The sequence below is a fragment of the Panthera leo genome, chromosome B3 (genome assembly GCF_018350215.1).
Source record: "Panthera leo isolate Ple1 chromosome B3, P.leo_Ple1_pat1.1, whole genome shotgun sequence".
In the NCBI taxonomy this organism is placed as follows: Eukaryota; Metazoa; Chordata; class Mammalia; order Carnivora; family Felidae; genus Panthera; species Panthera leo.
The window spans coordinates 122,185,887-122,205,386 of NC_056684.1; the positions used below are offsets into that span (position 1 = coordinate 122,185,887).

Sequence of the window (19,500 nt, forward strand, 5' to 3'; positions counted from 1 at the left end):
CGGCAACTTGGCTCATTTTCAGAACTGGGTGGGAAATGTTACAGGCTTACTTTCTCCCTGTTGTTTTTGTTCTTTTCTCTCGTGGGTATGGCCAAAGGCAGAGAGGTTGGGGAAGGAGACGCAGTGAGTTGGACTGACCACCTCAGACTTTGGAAATCCAAGTTAATTTTGTTTTGTTTTCTTCAGTAATTTGATAAATTTTTTATTGCCACTATTAACACACAGTATTTTATGTAAATAATACACAATACTGAAGACTTAAAAAATTTGGAAAAGCCCGGAGACCAAAGCAAAAATCACTATTTTCCTACCATGTACCACTATTATTAAAACTTTGGTATAGATTTTCCTAGATGTGTGTGTGTGTGTGTATGACATTGTGTGCATTTATATATTTCTTACAGAAACAAAACAGAAGTACATAGTCTATTTTTTCTTTTAGTGTTATAATATGAATGTATTACTGTGTCAATAAATATTCTTTAAACTTTTATTTAAAATGTTATAGGGATATAAAATATTCCATTATATAGATGTAACAATTTACTTTATCCCCTATTAGTAGATAATTTAGGCCTTACATTTTCTATAATTAGAAATATTACTGTTTCTCCCTCTAAAGTTTAGACTATATCATCATTCCACCTGTAATGTATGAGAATAAACATTTCTAATACTCTTACCATATATTTTTGCCAATCTTTGCTTATTTGATAGGACCACCCTGCCCCCCAAAAAGGGTGTTCACTGTTTCAACCTTAAGCAGTGCTAAGATAGAGTGTCAGGACCTGTGGATGGGTTTGTTAGGAATATAAGAAAAAAACAGATGTCAACCATCTTGGTTTGTTTTTCTTTATTGACCTCCTTTGATTTTTCCTGTGTCAATGTAATGCAAAAACACTAGATCTCTATCCCAAGAAATGAGGTATATTTAAACATCTTTTACAGGATATTTTTCACAGTTTTATTTATAAGAGCAAAAAGGTTGAAATAACCTAAGTGCTCACAATGAGAAATCAGTTAAATTAATGGTAATAATGGAATACTATGCAATCATTAAAATAATTTAATAGCATAGGGAAAAATCAGGCTATAAAATAATATGTACATAATGATCTCAATTAAATAATATGTACATAGAAAAAAGGCTATAAAGGTTAATGTTAATCATTTCTGAATGGTATAATTATACTTTTTCCCTTGTGTTTTCAAAAAATTTTAACAAGTACATGTATTAGTATTGTAATCATTCACAAAGCGGATGTTAGCAAGTGAACTCTAAAATATTACACATGAAAATAAAGAGCTCTGAGTAATTGGATTTTGAGTCACTTAGATTCTTCCAAGGATGTTGTAGGTTATCAAGTCTTCACATTCTTTGAGGCTAGTGGAGCTCTTTGGAAATTTGCAGAACCATTTTCTAGTGGGGGCTTTAATGAGGATAGAGTCAAAACAAGGAAATCAAGATTAGCTTCCATCTGCTTTTCTGTCCTTTGTGTTTACTTGGGGGTAACAAGATGGTGGGATAAGGAACCTACTTATGGTGCCCACTGCCCTGGACAACAGGATATATAGGACATGCCATCCAAGGCACTGATGTATCTCAGTACTATTGGGGTTGTTGTTTGGAAACTGAAAGGCAGGGAATGACAAAGGATGGATATACTAATGGCATCTGGTGGGATTGATTTTTGTTGTGTTTGTGTATTTCTGGTAATGATAAATACCCCAATATGTTGGGAACAGAATCCTATGCCAGTCCTTCAGTTACTGATGAGGAAATGGAGGTCTAGAGGGATTAAGTCACTTGTCCAAGCCAGTGTCTTTTACCCCTCCCCCCCCCCCCCCATCACAGTGTCTCACTGGATGGTACAATATATCACATGTTGGATATGTCTGACTGGCTGAGATGATTCACAGCATACTTGGATGGTTTGGAAGTCTTTGAAATTGCTTGGTTAGAGTTTGGTTAAAAGAGGCTAATTCAATTCTGGGTAGTAGGATGGTGGGAGGAGGTCAGTGTTGGTCTTTGCTCATAATATGATAGTTATTAAGTGATATTCAGAGGAAAAGGAAATATTAAACTTCATAATAAAGGAAGGTGAACTAGGGCAGCTGGCAGAGAGATTGAGTCAACAATTGAATGGATTTATTTTCCCCAGACTCAAGTTCCACGTGAAGATGCCCTTATTTTGAGTTGCAGGCACTCCATGCCATGGGTTTTTCTCCTGTTACGTATTTCATCCTAGGTGAATGAGAACGTTAAGAACTGGAAATTTCATTTACCTTTATGACTTACAGCCCCATGCTGTATTGCCTTATTTGCCTTTGGCTATGAGTGCTCTGAGGATGAAGATACTGAGTTCACTTTGGGCATCACTCTTTAGTCTGAGGATCGGTTCAGAGGAAGCAGTAATTATGGTGAGAGAGGACTAGAATTCCTCCCCAGAGAGGAGCTCTTAAGACAGGTACAGTGTATAGGAGAAGAGAAGGTAATTGAAGGAATGAGTAGGGCAGGACAGCTGGCTTCAAATATGTAAGGGGCTATCATAAGGAACAAAGAATAAGCTTGTTCTGTGTGACTCCTGAGAGCAGAGCTGTAGCTGATGAGGGGAGACCCATTTCAGCTCAGTGTAAGAAAGACCCTTCTGGAAACCAGAGATTCTCAACAATGGTCAGTGGACTAATGGAAAGTGTCCAGCAGAGCCTCCAGATGTTTGTCAGAGTTTTCTGTACTGGGTGGGAGTTTGTTTCAGATGACCACTAAGGGCCATTCCAAGTCTGTGTTTCTATAACCCTATGTTTCTATGTTTAAGTAGTGTGTACATTATGCATTCATCATTCTTATTTGTTAAGCTCTTATTATACTTGTCATGCATTCTACTAGGCATTGGAAATATAATGGTAAAACATAAAATCCCTGAGTTTATAATCAATTGAAGGAGATAAATGGTAAATAGATTATTGCAAGGTATAAGTCCAACTTAGTAAAGTATAGGGTGCTATGAGCTCCATAGGAGGTGTAATCAGATTAGCTTGGAGTGACTCATGGAATCTTTCTGGAAAAAGTGAGGAGAAAGACCAAAAAAAAATGACTATGGCTTGGGTAGGCCAAGAGGGTAAAGAAGAGTATTCTAGGTAGAGGGAATAGCCTGTACAGAGGTGGAAGGACAGCACGGTGCATTAGAGACACCAGTTGCTGGGAGAGAGGCAAGTGAAAAGAGGGATGAAGCTGACCAGGTGGGAGGCAGATGATGAAGGGCCTTGTCTGCCAGGTCAGAGTTTGGACTTCATGTGGAGAGCAACAGGGAATCATTAAAGAGCTTTAAGGAAAGGATTGTGTCACCTGCCTCACTTCTGGAAAGACCACTTTGGTTCCAACATGGAGGGTGGGTTAGAGGGGACCAAGGCTGGCTGCAGAGAGACTGGTTGGAGTCTATTCAGTAATTCGGGTTAAGAGGTGCTGGTGAAACTAACCCACTACAGGGGCAGTGAGGATGGAGAGGGATGGTCAGGTGGTGGGGAGATTTCAAACTGAGTAACTAGGAGGTTGGAGTGCCATTTGTCGAGACTGAGAAATTAGGCCAGGCAGCAGATTTTGGGGCTAGTAGAATGCTGATATTGTGTTTGAAGTGTCAGTGAGACACAGAGATGAAGACACTCTTTCTTCATATTTTGCAAACTACCCAAAAGAGATTCATTTTTGTCTCCTAATACCATGGAGGAGTTTCTCTATATAAAATAGGACTTTTCTTCCAAAGCACTTTCATGACTACTTTTCACAGATCCTCACACAATTCCTGTGAAGTGCAGGAGAGAAGTTTCTTTCAATGCACAGAGTTTGGACTTAGTATTCTATGAAATCATAAGTGGGTGTTCTTAGAATATAGTCACTCAGGTGGTTTTCACTTTCTCTTGGGTCACTCATATCCCAGGAAGACCATGGTTCCCCTTCTCTTTTCTGCCCAGAAAGAATTACTAGGTGGTTAAGGAGTTCAATATTGTCTCCTGTGAAGAATGATTCTCTCTGTGTAAGTAGAGAGGATCAGAGGCCCAGACAGGCTAAGAGACAAACAAAACAGTGGGTGGACAGCCAAGATGGGATAGCTTTTATTCCTTGATAGTGGCCTCTTTAGTTGGTTGGCCCACACTCCTTCCATGAAATTACCTTCCTGAACGTTCCAAGGTTGATTAAGTAGATCCAATTTGGATTTCACTTTATGGTTCTGCTGTTGTTGACATGTTTCATAGATTCATAACTTGTAGGGAGATAGAAGATCTTCAATTTCATTAAGTCCAAATTGTAGCTCAGTGGGGTATAGAACCACGTGCGCAAGGTTACATAATGAGCGGGTCTTCTGGATTCTCTTCCTGTTTCACCATGTAGGGCTTTTAAAAAATCTTACTCAGCCATAGATCTATAAGGATGTTTATTTCTTAAAAGCTATAAGGACCCACCCCTTCTTTTTGATTCATTTCTTCTTTGTGACCTTAAATGTCTGAGTTCTTTGGGGACATGCCACTCACCCTCTTCCCTCCCTTGTACTCTACCTCTTCTTTCTGTGTGATCTTATCTACTCCTATGGTTTCCATTGCTATTTACGGGTGTACGACTCCACAGTTGGTACCTCTAGGCTTGAACTCCTTCATACACTTTAGATCATCCACATCCTGGTCTCACCCTCCACAGGCACATCAGAATCAATAGCTATAAAACTAGCAGTGTTGGCTTCAGACCTACATATGCAACTGCCTACTGGTTGAGAATCGATAGCAAGTTGAGAATCCAACTCTACATGACTATCTGCTTTTCATCTTTTTCTGCACATCTGAGTGGGCAGCATCCCTGCCTATTTAAGAATCTGAGCTGGAAAGCTGGGAGCCAGCTTCAATATCCCTCTCTTCCCACCAGATTAGTCATCACACTCCTTTGGTTCTACCTTTTAAATAGCTGTGGTCTCTATTTGCTCTTCTGTGTCTTTCTTGCCAATGGGTTCTAATCAGCTTTCAACTTGAACACTCTGACACTTTCTTGGGTGGGCTTCCTACCATCAGTTCTTTTCTTCCTCTATCGTCTCTTCTTCTCCCACACACTGTGGGAGCAATCTTAAGGAAACAAACCTAATCACACCATTCGTCATGTAAAATACTCCCTTACATGGAAAATCTCTTCAGTGTGCCCTAGCTAGTGGCTAAGAGTCTGAAGTTGAGTTAGATTGTCTGGGTTTGGATTCCATTTACCAGTTATCTTGGGTAGGTTATGCAACCTTTCCATTCCTCAATTTCCTTACCTATAAATGGTAGATAATAATAATACTTCATACGGTTGTTATAAGCATTAAATGACTTAGTATTTGTGAAGTGCTTAAAACAGTGCTTATCACATAGCAAATACTACATAAGGGCTTGCTAAATACAATAAGGTTATAACTCCTTAGCTTGACATATAGCCCTTTCAAAATTGGGCCCCTGTTGACCTCTCCAAACTCAAGTTCTCAATCCTCCTGCCCTTGGCCCTGTACCTTCAACAATACTCATCAATTTGTCACATTTCATACCATTGTGCTTTTCCTTGTGTGTGTGTTTTTTAATCCTAGGATGATTCTTCTCTTCATTTCAATCTCTCCTCCCCCTTATGAACCTTCCGATAAATTATTAATCTTTCATAATCCAAAGAAGCCATCCCCATACCAGTGGACACAGATAACACTTCTTCCCCTGAGCAACTTTCATGCCTGGATGCCTAGGCATATTTTATCATAGTGGTTAGTCTGAAGGCTCTGGAGTGGGACAGACATTCCAATTCTGATTCAACCACTTACAAGCTGTCTGACCTTAGGCAAGTTATTTACCTTCTCTGACCCTCATCTGTGTAACGGGAATAGGTTATCTACCTCATAGGGTTATTGCAAGGATAATATGGCACTATGCATGCTAAGGGTGGGTCTAACTGCCAGCATGTGATAGGTAATCTCACAGCAACTATCGTATTGTTAACGATGTATTTCCATTAAAACAGGTGTCACATACTATTTAATTTATAGTTTACATATGCCTCTACATGAAGGTTGGGGCTCTGTGTATACTCAGCTTTATAATCCCAGTATCTCCCCTAGTAGATGATCACTAATATTGATGGTTACCTGAAGCCATGCACCCAGACACTGGCCATCTCACTTGGGGTGAAGTTCACATCTCGGCCACACACACCTCCCAAATCTTATCCCCAGGGTTGGTTTTGTTTTCTCGATAGAACCTGTATGAAGGAGGTAAGTCTGCATTTAGAAGATGGCAGTATATTTTAAACTGAGCAGGTAGTGTGAAGCAAGGTGTGAAGGCTTCTCTGGGAGGTGTGTGTATGTGGGGGGGGCATGAGGAGAGGGAGGGAGAAGAGGGCTGGAGACCTTGGTGGGTAAGACAATGACAGCTGTAGGCACAAGACGCAGGGAGAGTCTGGGGAGCCTGAGGGAAATGAGGTGGCAGCCAGGATGCTTGTGTCCTTGGGAGGCAGCTTTGGGGTAGATCGTGAGGGAGAATACAGAGACTGGATGCGCCTACTGTCATGGTGGGCATGATTGCTTCACTCTCTTTCTTATCTCTGCTCACGTGCCTTGCTGAGAAGGGGGACTTCCCTGAGCACCTTGTCCTACCTAACTTGTAACCCCTTCCTTCCAGCTCTCCTAATTCTCCTTTCCCTGCTTTATTTTCTTCCAGAGTACTTATCATCATTGAGCACACTGTTTGTTATACTTAGGTATTTGGTTACTATCTAACTCTCCCCAATAAAATTTACAACCCATAAAGGCAAGTTTCTTAATTCGTTTACACTGATATGTCACTGGAACCTGGAACATTAGTGACACATCCTAAGTGCCTAATAAATATTTGTTGAATGAATGAATCCCACCAAAAAAAAGGATAACTGCCATTTGTATTTTTGTATTTAGTCATTCAGGACATAGCTTTAACAATTTTTTGTTAGAGGTATAAGTTACATACCATAAATGGCATCCATTTCAAATACACAGTTCAAGGAATATTGGCAGGCATATACACACCTGTGTAACCAAACACCACAATCAAGACCTAGAACATTCTCATCACATCAACAAATTTTCTTGTACCTCTTTGCAGTTAATTCCTGTCCCCACCCATGGCCACAGGCAACCACTAATGTCATTTTTGTCATTATTTATTGTCTCTGCCTTTTCTATAATTTCATAAAATCGGACTCCTACTCATGTTTTATTTTGCTCAGTGTAACGTTTTTTAGGATTTATCCATGTTGCATGTGGCAGTGGTTTGTTTGATTTTCTTGCTGAGTTTTAGAAAAGGGTTTCTTATTCTGCTTTGCAGTTTTTGTGACTACAAGTGAGCATGGGCTCTGGATCCAGGCTGTCTGGTTGGAAATCTGGCTCCTCCACCTACCAGCTGTGTGGCTTTGGGCAAGTTTATCTTCCTTGTGCCTCAGGTCTCTCATCTGTTAAATGGGGGTAATAACCGTACTACCTTGTAGGGTTTTGGGGAGCAAGAGTAAATGAGGCAAAGCAAACACATACAGTGCTTCAGATGGTGGCTGGCACATAGTCAGTATTTAATAGTTGTTGGCTATGCTTACTTACACTTCTCAAATGGAGAAAAAAACCTTGAGGCACAGAAAAGTAAAGTAATTTTCCCAGTGTCATTCAGATCCCAGAAAGAACTGACATCCAAGTCTTTCTGATTTAACTTCTGTGTTCTACCATCTCCCAGATTCTGGGTTGTCCTCTTTGGACCAGAATTCTGTGTGCAGCACACACAGAATGAGAAAAGCTCATGCTCAGTTTGGGGGATGTCTGGCTTCCCTACCTCAGTGTTGATTCAGGCTGTCCCTGCTGGTTTCACCATCCCTGCCCCTGTGGGTAGGGTTTGGGTCCATCTTTTGACTTGTACAAGGGGTAGAGCTGGGCCTTCTTGCCCTTTGCTCCCCTCCTGGGCCCTCTCACACAGCTGAGCTTTGCATCAGGAACACCTCTTACAATCACACAGTATCAGCCCTGTGAGAAGCTAATTTGATAAACCCCACTCCAAAGCTCATTGAACCTGTCTATAACGATGCTTAATTAAAGTGCAGAAACTTTGAAGAGATAGCAAGTTACTGCTTAATGCAATACCAGAGTGCCACTATTTTACCATCTGCCTCACTCTCTATAGTAATTGCTTCCTGACATTTGTTTATTTTAATTAGAAGAGCAGTCTTGATCAAGGGGGAGGGCAGGCAGGGTCAGAACTATCGAGGAAGAGGAAAAAAGTAGAAAAGGAGAGCTATAATGTGGTGGTCCTGGGCTGAAGGGAGGGCACTGTTGTCTTGATGATGTAACTGGTTCCACCTTCCCACAGGGACAGATACCTGTGGAACTTTCTCCATGTGGCAAAAGCACATCGCTGACTCTGGGGTCATATGTTCAGGGTCTATGGGTGTCCTTTAGGGCATATCAGAGTTGACCTTCTTGGTTAGAGAATATAGAGACTCCCACTTTGTTAGGAGGGAGATTACAGATAGGGCTAGTCATATTCCAGGATGGTGGAGACACTTCCAGTCACAACAGAGTCTCAGAACTGAGGGAAAGAGAAGTTCATTCATATGTATTGGTTCCACAGGTTCTCACTGGTGCTTTTATAGTCTGCCTGGTTATTTTTGATTGTGTGTTGGTCATTGTATGTGAAAAATATAAGTATAAATTAAGGGCTGGGGCGCCTGGGTGGCTCAGTCAGTTAAGCATCAGACTTCGGCTCAGGTCATGATCTCACGTTTTGTGGGTTCTAGCCCTGCATCGGGCTCTGTGCTGACAGCTCAGAGCCCAGAGCCTGCTTCAGATTCTGTCTCCCTCGCTCTCTGCCCCTCCCCCACTCATGATCTGTCTCTCTCTCAAAAATAAACATTAAAAAAATTTTTAAATTAAGGGCTTAGATGAAGAAGATACCTTCCTACAGAAAGACATTTTATTTTTTTGGCAGTTTTTTGAAAGCACTGTAAATCTAGGAGACCCCTACCCCCAACTATTAAAAGCTTGAAGTTCTCTCAACACATAGGCAATTCAAACCCACTCTACAGGTCCTCTTCAGGATTAGTAAGTTTCTGGTTCTTTCTGACCCTGAGGGTCACAGCTCATTGTGAGAAAGGTCTTCTTTCGGTGTCCACATCTTGTACAGGTTCTGTGCCTTGATTTCTGTCTCTAACTCTGGCAGACTTTCAAAACTAAGTTCAGATTTGCCAGATTCAGAAAATGCCTTTGGGGCAAAAGTGATATCCATACTTCTCTGAGTTCCTGATTCCCTTCAGTGTTGAATTAGTATTTCCTTACTATCTTGTCAACATTTTGATGATTTTAAAAAAAGACCCACTGCATATTTTATCTAGATTTTTAGTTGTTTTCAATGGTAATAACCTGCCATTATCAGAAAGAGAAAGTGCCGATAGTGGTTTTTATGTTACATATGTTTTTACTTTTGGCAGCAGAATTAAACAAAACAAAACAAAATAACAATGGAGCAGTTCTGGTAATAGTGGGGCTAGAGGCCCTGAAGCCCTGCCACCCCTTTGTTTGATTCATATAGAGCATCTGTAAGTGCCTGGCTTTCATAGGTATGGTTTGATGAAAAACTCTGCCCTAAGGAGCAGACTTGGTTTGACTGACTTTGAGGAACCACAGCTTTGGCAAAGCTTATCTACTGCTTTCCCTGGAAACAAATGGTTCTTGACATTTGAGGATGGCTAGAAGCCTAGATGTTGGGCAAGGTGCTATAAGAAATGACAAAGTGTGCTTCCCGAGTCCCAGAGAGCCCCTGTGAAAGTAAGACCAGGGCGGTAACGATCTTCTCAGTCTTCAAAGTACTAATCTGAATTGGGAAGAAGAGAACAGAAGCAGGGCAAGCATGGGAGGTATGTTAGTTTGGGTGTTCCAAGAGACAGGTGTCAAGAAAGGATTAGACATGCAAGAGTTTTATTGGGAGAAACGCTTGTGAAGGATAAAGGGGGAAGGAGCAAAACTATGCAGGCAGAGTGTTCAGACCTTGATGCAGATCTGATACCTGGTGCAGGGAGAAAGGCAGGAAGGACTGGGGTTGAAGAGGCCCACTGCAACACAGCTCTGAGAGTTTCAGCCGTCCTGATGAGAATCCCCAAGCAAAAGTTACTTGTTAGAGAAGTCTCCCACTGTAGAGAAATGGACTTCACCTTGCTCCTACATGCTTAGTCATCAGCTAGGAGCAGTCCTGGGGAGAGTGTGGCCTCATCAGATGTGTAGTGATGGATTCAAAGGGGTGGTAAGCGGGGCTGTCTGTCAACTCTGCAGCAAGTCCTCTTGAAGGGTATCTGAGTGGTATACCTCCCTGACCACCCCCGTGGAGAGGGCCACCCCAGATTAGCAATGAGGTGTTTGCTGAAACAAGAAGGTGAGGAAGAGAGTCAGATATTTTCCAGACCAAGGGAACAGCCATAATGAAATGTTGCCTGCTTATTTCCCAGGAGCTCAGTGTCCAAGTGGTGGGATTCCACTCAGCTGTGTTCGAGCATATCATCTGAGCTTGTTGAGGGCAGGCCTCCAGTAAAGATCCCTCTGCATTACTGAAGTTACCCTGATGTGGCTGGTCATTTCACCCCCTTACCCCTGGCTTTCTAAACTCTTAACAGTAGTTTTCAACTGCTCTTTGGATAAAGACCACACCTTTTATCCTTTTTGGCCTGGTCCAGGGGTCTTGCCTATTCTTTATTGCATACCACATACCCCCCTCACTGTCCCTGTTCCAGCCCCACTGATCAGTCTCTTGTCCTTGCCTTGCTCATTTCCACCTCAGGGCCTTTGTCTATGATGTTTCCTTTGTCTGGGATGATATTGCGTCCTGTTCTCTCTTCTTCCTACATCAGCTAAGGTTCCCTTCCTCTGGGAGGACCAAAGTCCCCATGTAACTCTCACAGTACTGTGTTTTTTGTTTCCCTTGGTGGCATTTATTATAGGCACAGTTGTACATCTTTTGTGGCTGATTGTTTATTTAATCTCAGGCTCTCCCACTAGACTAGAAGCTCCACAGGGGCAGGACTGGGTCTGTCTTTGCTGTTTCTTATATCTCTGTGCCTGGTATGCCGGACATGCTCAAATGTTTGGTTTTAGGAAATAATCTATGGAAGACAAGGTGAAGACAATACTGGGATATCCAATACATAAAAATAAAACGCACATAGAAACAAACTATAAGGCAGGGTGAGACATGCTCCTCCAGGGCTGGGAGTGAGTTTTGAGGTCCTTGTGCACCCAACCCTCCTGTCTCATGTTGGAACTGTCTGGAACAGTCTGGAACACAGACTGCGCCTGTGGAGGTGGAATGACTTCCCCGTGTTGGCATGGCTAGTGTGTGCCAGGGCTTGGACTCATACCTTAGACTTTCAACTCCAAGCCCAGTGCTGTCATTGCCAAGGGAGGCTGTGTGTGGTCATATAGCATGTGATTTTGAGGCAGGTGCCTGGCTTCTGTATGGGCCCTATTTTCGCTGTTGATCTGAACTTAAGTACATATGCCTTATCTGGTTTGGCTGTTTCCTCATCTGTAAAGTGGGTGTATTTTAATTTGTTTTTAATGTCTATTTCTTTTTGAGACAATGCAAGCGACAGAGTGCAAGCAGTGGAGGGGCAGACAGGGGGAGACACAGAATCTGAAGCGGGCTCCAGGCTCTGAGCTGTCAGCACAGAGCCCGACATGGGGCTCGAACTCACAAACTGTGAGATCATGACCGGAGCCGAAGTCGGACACTTAACTGACTGAGCCACTCAGGCGCCCCAAAGTGGGTGTATTTTAAATGGAAACTTAGAAGATTAAATGAGATAGTATGTGAAAGGGTGCCTTTCATAAACTCTGAAGTATTTACAAATGTTCTTACTGTGTCATATTTTATTACTGTTTGGTAAAAGAAGTCTAAAGCCACTGGTGACAGGTGACAGGGGATACCATCAGGCTCTATCTACCGCTGATGGTGTTGCACTTCAGCCCTCTCTTCTCTTGTGGATAGGGTATTTTTTATGTATTTCTTCAAGGGAACTGAAAAAGTTAAATTTGGGGAGCATCAGTTCTATGAAGAAAAAAGGAAGTGTGACAGATAGTTGGGGCATCACTTAGCCTCCCTCAGCCTGGGTCCCTTTATCAGTGAAAGGAGAGGGTAGTGGTAACTGATGTCTAAAGGCTTCTTTCATCAGGGAGCCCGTAAACACTCATGAATGGGAAGGAGGCTATCACTTGACAGACTCCAACACACAGAACAAGAGAAGACTGGCCTCTAGCTTGAGAGATTCTTCTGATCCCAGGAAGAATTTTCTGGCACTGAGGGTAGTTAAATGCTGGAAGAGGAGAAGGCAACAATGTGTGTGGAAGTTGCTTTTGGAAGGTCTTTATAAAGAGAAGAAATACCCAACTGCAGCCCTGCTGGAACTGGGGAAATAGACAAACATTTGAAGTGATTTCCACCCTGCACATGAGGGACACTGCATAAAATGCTACAAGGTTACAGAAATGCCCTCTCCACACACTCTCTCTGGTTGTTCATGCCCATTTCTGGATCTTGTTGCCACTCCCAAGGCTTGTGTACCTGGGTCAAAGCTCCCAGGGCCTCCCCCCTCTGTTCTGTGTTCTGAACTTTGACCCTTCCTCTCTGTTTACTTTTTCCTTCTCCTCAATGCATCCTTCCAAGAAAGTGGTCCTGGTGCCAGCAGCGACTCCAGATAATAAAGCTCAGCATGGTGACTGATAACTGGCCCTATATATAAGGCTAATGTGGGGAATTTTCTGCCAAGATGACCAATGAAAGGAAAAAAAAAAAGAGGAACAAGTTTAATTAAAATTTTTTACCTGCTTTCTCCTCTAGGGTTTTGATGGTTTCCTCTCTCACATTTAGGTCTTTCATCCATTTTGATTTTATTTTTGTGTATGATGTAAGAAAGTGGTCTAGTTTCATTCTTCTGCATGTTGCTGTCCAGTTCTCCAAGCACCATTTGCTAAAGAGGCTTTTTTCCATTAGATACTCTTTTCTGCTTTGTCAAAGTTTAGTTGGCCATACATTTGTGTGTCCAATTCTGGGTTCTCTATTCTATTCCATTGGTCTACGTGTCTGTTTCTGTGCCAAGTGGTGCAGCCACTCTGGAAAACAGTGTAGAGGTTCTCAAAAAATTAAAAATAGAACTACCCTATGACCCAGCAATAGCACTGGTAGGAATTTACCTAAGGGATACAGGAGTGCTGATGCATAGGGGCACACGTACCCCTATGTTTATAGTAGCACTTTCAACAATAGCCAAATTATGGAAAGAGCCTAGATGTCCATCAGTGGATGAATGGATAAAGAAGATGTGGTTTATATATACAATAGAATACTACTTGGCAATGAGAAAGGAATAAATCATGCCATTTTCAGCAATGTGGATGGAACTGGAGGGTATTATGCTAAGTAAAATAAGTCAGAGAAAGATATCATATGTTTTCACTCATATGTGGATCCTGAGAAACTTAACAGAAGACCATGGGGGGAGCGAAGGGGAAAAAATAGTTACAAACAGAGGGAGGGAGGCAAACCATAAGTGACTCTTAAATACTGAGAACAAACTGAGGGTTGATAGGGGTGGGGGAGAGGGGAAAGTGGGCGACGGGCATTGAAGAGGGCACTTGTTGGGATGAGCACTGGGTGTTGTATGTAAGCCAATTTGACAATAAGTTATATTTAAAAAAAGTTTTAGGGAGTGTGATGTAAAACTTTAATTGGTTTTATTTTTTGCTACCGTTTTCAGCATGGATGTGTCTCCCTTCCTCATTTTTAATCCTCTTGAGACTGGGGAGAGATTTCCCAAGCAAGTGTAAAAGTAATTATATTCAAAGACAGATTTTTCTTTTTCCCTAAAACTATTAAGTTAATTGTCTTTTCTGGGGCTAATTGTCTTTTCTTTGGTCCAGGTGTGAGTAGACTGCTTGGGGCTAGTAATAGTTTGCATTTGTAAGTGTTTTTCATATATGGAATCTCATTTTGTCCTCCAAATGTCCCTGTGCCTGGTAGTTGTTTTTGTTGCTGTTTTCCAGATGAGCAAACCGAGGCTCAACTCGGCAGAGCTCACGAACTAGTGCCGGCTCCTGTACCAGCACTGCCCCTTCCCACCTTGTTCTGCCACCACCCATAGCCCTGACTGGAGGTGGTAAAACTACAAGGGCCCCTTGAACTCCAACCCAACAGTCCCCGTGAGTTTCACAGTGGCTTGCAAAGGCAAGTCTGCTGGAGACAAAGTTTCTACTAGTTGGTGGGAGAATGAAGACCTTCCTGGGAGTATAGGAGGTTGAAAAGGTGACTATTTCCAGAAGATGGTGGGAACATTGGAAATTCTGTGACACCTGATGCTGAGAATGTTTTGGTGTTTTGCCTGAGGATTTTTAACTGTATAGTAATTGAAGGTTGTTAGGACCAGAAAAACCAGGATTAAAGTGAGATCTACTCATATTTTGGTTTCTAGCAGAAATTGAATAGGGTGAAAAATGTAGAAGAGGGAGGCTACTTTTGAGAAACTTCATCAGATAAATATAGAATATCATGTAGCCAAAGTCATAATGATTTGATCTCAAAGACTAACCACTACAGGACGCAATGGAAGGCACCCCAATCCAAGTGGAAAGGCTTGGGTTTGATCTCAGCTACTTCTTAGCTGTGTGACCTTAAACAAGTTACTTAGCCTTGAAGTCTCAATTTTCCCATCCCTAAAGTGCAGGTAATAATACATCAGTGGACTTCTGCAGGGATAAAATGAAAACATTGCTTGATATGCAGTAAGCTTTCAAAAATGTTAGTTGATCCTGGAGCTGAAGCTAAGGAGATTGGACTCTTTCCTGTTGGCATCCAACAAGGAAGCCGTTGAGTTTCTTCAGAAGCTTGCGAATGATATGTTTAAATGTGAATTTTAGAAAGTTAATTCTGTCTTGGAAGCAGTGTATGAGGAGGGTTGGAAGTTGGAAAAAGTTGCAAGTACAAAGATCATTTGAAATGATCCCAATGAGAGAGATGTGCCTGAACAGAGTGAGTGAGGTGGGGAGGGAGGGAGGGGAGAGGGATGTAGAAAGAAGAGAGAAGGATATAGGGGCTGTCGAGATGGCACTGGGACACATGAAGATTGATTGCATGTGGGGTAGTGTGAGAGAGGTGAGGATAATGGATAATGCCCAGGTTGCTAGCTGAACCTGTGGAATGGATGATGATATTAGGGAAGATAACAAATGAGGAAGAACAGTTAAGGGAGAGTGTGGATGAGGAAAATAATAAATTGGTTTTAGTCCAGGTATGCCTGAGTTGCCTGGGAGACATTCAGGACCAGGAGTGGGTAGGCGATGAATGGATTTGGGGACAGAGATCCACTGAACACTGACATCCAAAGGGTGGGGTGGGGGAGGGCAACTAAGAGTTACTTTCACAGGCAGAGTGATTTTTAAGAAGTGGAAGATTCATAGAAGGGATCAACAGGGCCAGAAGCAATAGACAGGCCTTGGAAAGTGGGACCTGAGAAGAGGCTCTGGTTTGGGTATTTTCAAAGTCACTGGTAACATTGGGAAGAGCTTTGTGAGTCAAGGATGTGTTGGGGACAGAAGCCAGATATGGAGGATGAGGACAGAAAAGGAGGAGTGGAGATGATGAATTTTGACAGAAGAATTACAGAGTATCTCACAGGTGAGGTAAGAAGGAAGGTTTATGTTTCATTTGAAGTTTCCAAGCCTGAGGCTGAGCAGCAGGTGGGGTGGGAGGGGGGTGAGTGGAGGGGATATGGAGGTATAGAACAAGGTCCTGGGGAGGTGATAGTTAGGAGGTAGGTAATGGGGGAGGAGTCAGTCTGGAAGGGACCATTTTTCACTGAGAAGGTAAGAGTGAAGAAAACAGTTGGGAGAAAAAGTGAGTAGCTGAAGGGGAGAGAAATACAGAATTGTATGCCCACAGGTCCCAATTTCCCCAGTAAAATGGAAGTCCCTGTGGCATCTGCTGAGTGAGGAAGGGGGAAAGGATTCAGTTCAGGGAAGAACTGAAGAAGAGAGCAGACTGAGGAAAAGTTTAAGGCCTGAGTCACCAAGACTGAGAGGGACAGAATTACAGTTGCACTCACTAGCACACTGGGATGTTGGTTTCTGGTACTGATCAGTTAGGAGGAAGGGGGTGTGTGCTTAGATGTCCTCCATGGTGGAATGGTTGGCCATGAAGTCCTGTCTAGATCAGGAGTTAAGGGGGTGGGGAAGGGGTGATATACAGACAGAGTCAAGAGTTGGAGGTCCATGGATTTACAAGGTTAAAGGGATAATTAGGAAGAGATGGGAAATAGAAATAAGGTTTTTAAAAAATTTTTTAATGTTTCTTTATTTTTGAAGGAGAGAGAGAGAGAGACACACACACACAGTGTGAGCGGGGGAGGGGCAGAAGAGAGGGAGACACAGAATCTGAAGCAGGCTCCAGGCTCTGAGCTGTCAGCACAGAGCCTGACACGGGGCTTGAACTCACAAAGGGTGAGATCATGATCTGAGCTGAAGTCGGACATTTAACTGACTGAGCCACCCAGGGACCCCAAAATAAGGTTGTTCTGAGATAGGCACTTGATGGAGCAGTTCTGGGTGAGGTCAACGTCTGGGAGGCGGTATGAAGGGAGTGAGGATGATGGGAAGGTTAATGAAACAGAAGAAAGCACGGGACTGTGAAACTAGAGCACTGTACACATGGGCATCATACATAGTGGATGGAGTCAGGGTGCAGAAGGTGACTGTTAGCTAGGAGTTCAACGTATCAGTGAAAGTGGCAGAGCAATCTTGGGGTGATGTATTGGTCGGTTATTACTGCATAACAAATAATCAAAAAAATTCTTCGTGGCACACAATAGTAAGCGTTGATTAAGCTTTCCATACCTGGAGATGGTTGGTTTAGGCCAAACTCACCTGGGTAATTTATTGATCTTGCATTTGCAGGTTGGATGGGGGATTTGGCTGATCTAGGTTGGCTATGCTTGGGGTGGCTGCCTGGAATGGCTCTTGGGACTGGCAGGCTGGCCCAGGCTGCTCTTCTCATCATGATAGCAGAAGTGCAAAGGAACAAGCACTTTTCAAACCTTTAGTCATGTTGTGCCTGCTAACATTTCTTTGGACAAAGTCCAGGGACGGGGAAGTACAGTTCACCCATGGAGATCATAAGGGTGATGAGTGAATCTTTTTGCACAATAACCTAATTGATCACAGGTGGTAGATAAACTCTATGAGGATGGAGAGAGGATGGATTGCAGATGGCCTAGGACCCTTGAATGACAAAATCAGGAAGAAAGGATGCTGTCTGCTCTGCTCCCATCCTGAGATACAAGTGGCCCCAACTGAGAATGTTTGGCAAATAAATCATTTCATTAGAGAAGATACAGGTTATTGTATTGTGGGGATTCATATACAAACAGCAGGAATTACAGAGACCACAAAGGGAAGGGTTCGGAAGAGGCATCAGGAGGCACCTGGCTACCTGGAGTCCTAGACTTAGGAATAAAAGTGGCAGAAACACACACACACACACACACACACACACACACACACACACACACACACACAGCTGGTAGAAGAGTTTGGACTGACCCAAGGTAAACTTTCCGGGAGACTTATTATTTTGGGAAGGTGTTGTAAAGACCAGCCCCCACATTGCCTTGAATGGGGCTCTGCGTGCTGGATCTTTCTGACTAACTGAGGAGGGCAGATGCTTCCCGGGAGGAGATGTTTCTAGGGAGAGGCGGTCACAGCTCCATACTATACTTGGGATTTCACAATTGCTTTTACTCTGACAGGGTGTTTGGAACTTTTTTTTTTTTTGTACTACAAATAAGGAAGCAAGAGGGTGGGTGTGGGAAGGAAACTATTTTAATGGAGATACAGTAATAGAAATAGCATCCATCCTTGGAAAGAGAGACTCTAGGAGAAAGATGGATGGGGGTGGAGCACCTCAAACCGATATTTTCTTTCTTTGCAGAACCTCTTAATAATTTTGGGTGTTATTGACCTTCCCTCCCCCACTAGACTGTAAGCTCTCTGAGGGTAAAGCTGAGCCTGTTTTATTCTTAGCTCTATTCCCATTGCTGAGAGCACACAAAGAACATAATAGGTGCACAGTAAATATTTTTGAGTGGATGAATGAGTGATAAGAAGCTTAACAGCTTGTGTATCTGTCTCCACTTTAAAGAACTCCAAACTTTCTTTTGGTCATATAGTCAACAAATATTCAGGGATCTTTTGCTATCAAGCAGATGTCCAGGCTCTGGGCATTCATAGAGAGTGAGACATAATCCTTGCCAGATGGTTTCTATCTTCACTTGCAGCCTAGGGAACAGTAGTTAACAATGCAGAGCTATATAGAAATGGTTCAAGCCTCAGCTTGCTTCATCTGCAAAAGAGGGAGGCTTGACCAGATTCATTTAGGTATTCAGGTTTCTATTCTACAAGGCTCCTTGCAGCCTCAATATTTCTGTTGTACATTTTGAATCTCTGAAACAGCAAAGCAATTGATGCCTAGACAGCTTGGGCTTCTATAACAAATATACCATGGAGTAGATGCCCCAGGCAGCAAACATTTATTTCTCATAGTTTTGGAAGCTGGGAAGTCTAAGATCAGGGTGTTGGCAGATCTGGTGTCTGGTGAAGACCTGCTTCCTGATTTGTAGACAACTGTGTTCTTGTTCCAAACATGGTGGAGAGTAGAGAGAGGAGGAAGTAAGATCTTTGGTGTCTCCCTTTATAAGGACCCTATTCCCACTCACAAGGGCATCACCTTCATGTCCTACTCACCTCCCAAATCCCCCACGTACTAATACCATCACGCTGGGGATCAGGCTTCCACATATGAGTTTGCTATTGACAAACTTTATATAAATAGCAGGGTTTCTTTCCTTTCTTTTTCCTTTGGTTTTAGAGCACCTAATGGGACTGGTTTTCTGCGGAGCATACTTTAGGAAGTATGTGTTTAGGCTAATTCTGGTGGACTGATCCTTATAGATTTTCTTCTGGTCACCCCCATGCCAACTTCATGGGCATACCTGCACCAAACTTAATGTTTTTGTTTTGTTTTGCTGTGCTCAGGATGTGCTTTTTAGAGCACCCAAAGGGTTCAGACATATATGGTTATTCTTTGTCCTGATGATGTTGGAAGTGGATGTTCAGGTTTCAGGATTGATTCATACCTGCTAAGCTTCTATTTGGTCCATTATCCCCAGAGAAGCCAAGCACCCTGCACCTCAGGGAGGATTTGAGGCATCTAGGATGACTTTCTCTCTGGAGGCTTGAGGACAAAGAGACTGGGCTGCGTAGGAGTGTGGCCAGAGGCTGAGAGGTGTGGACATGCCACACCTGTCCACAGGAATTCTTGATCAGGTAGAATTCCACAAATCAGGTAGTTCCAAGGTAAGGCACTGAATCTAGAATAGGAGCTGTTAACTTCTTTCTCCTTTTT

At 42.8% G+C, this 19,500-nt stretch overlaps 1 protein-coding gene across 2 annotated transcripts in view; it reads left to right on the plus strand.

Annotated features, from left to right (window-relative positions):
• NRXN3 (neurexin 3) overlaps positions 1-19,500 on the plus strand; it is a 1,573,300-nt gene that overhangs the window by 31,247 nt on the left and 1,522,553 nt on the right. Inside the window, exon 1 of one of the 2 annotated variants that reach the window (XM_042943953.1) lies at positions 16,623-16,669. The exons of the other annotated variant lie outside the window; for it this stretch is intronic. The gene's annotated coding sequence lies outside the window, so the exon portion shown is untranslated. Of the gene's footprint in view, positions 1-16,622; positions 16,670-19,500 lie in introns of those variants that run through there. 2 annotated transcript variants of the gene reach the window in all.